Source organism: Agrilus planipennis, unplaced genomic scaffold (assembly GCF_000699045.2).
Source record: "Agrilus planipennis isolate EAB-ADULT unplaced genomic scaffold, Apla_2.0 scaffold57, whole genome shotgun sequence".
NCBI lineage: Eukaryota > Metazoa > Arthropoda > Insecta > Coleoptera > Buprestidae > Agrilus > Agrilus planipennis.
Genome location: NW_020438879.1, coordinates 492,807 through 493,383, shown reverse-complemented (window position 1 = coordinate 493,383; position 577 = coordinate 492,807).

Sequence of the window (577 nt, the reverse complement as noted above, 5' to 3'; positions counted from 1 at the left end):
ATTTAAAGATAAAAAAATAAAACTGTTTGGTAATTTTTTACATTAGTTGACATTGGAATTGAGACATGAAGTTTAGTCAGGTAGGTAGTACTCACCAAGTGAAGTAGTGTAGTAGTATTTACTAGAATTTTGTTTATTATTTGTTTAAAAATGAATGTGAGTGAGATCTTCATCCATCACATCACCCTCGTCTGCTTAAATAAATAACACATTAAAATTTAATTTTCACTTAATTATATAAATTAAATTAAAATTACCTGTTTGCTCATCCTGTGGTAATTCTTGTAAAAAGTCCTTGTACAACGAAGGCACTTGGTCCCCGTCAAACCATTTAAAGTTTAATTGATCTTCATTTTAGATCCATCTGTAATTAGTAACTTCTGTATTCTCTAAAGGATCTTTTAAAGCCCAATTTTTCCATAATTTTATATTGTACGAGGTTCTCAACAAATGTTGATGAAGTTCCGTTTGACACGGAGATAATAATGAAGCGTCAAAGTTAGTTATCGAATACTCGAATGATTGCTTATATTTTTAACGTTATATGATTTGAAAAATAACTCATACCGCCCTTCAT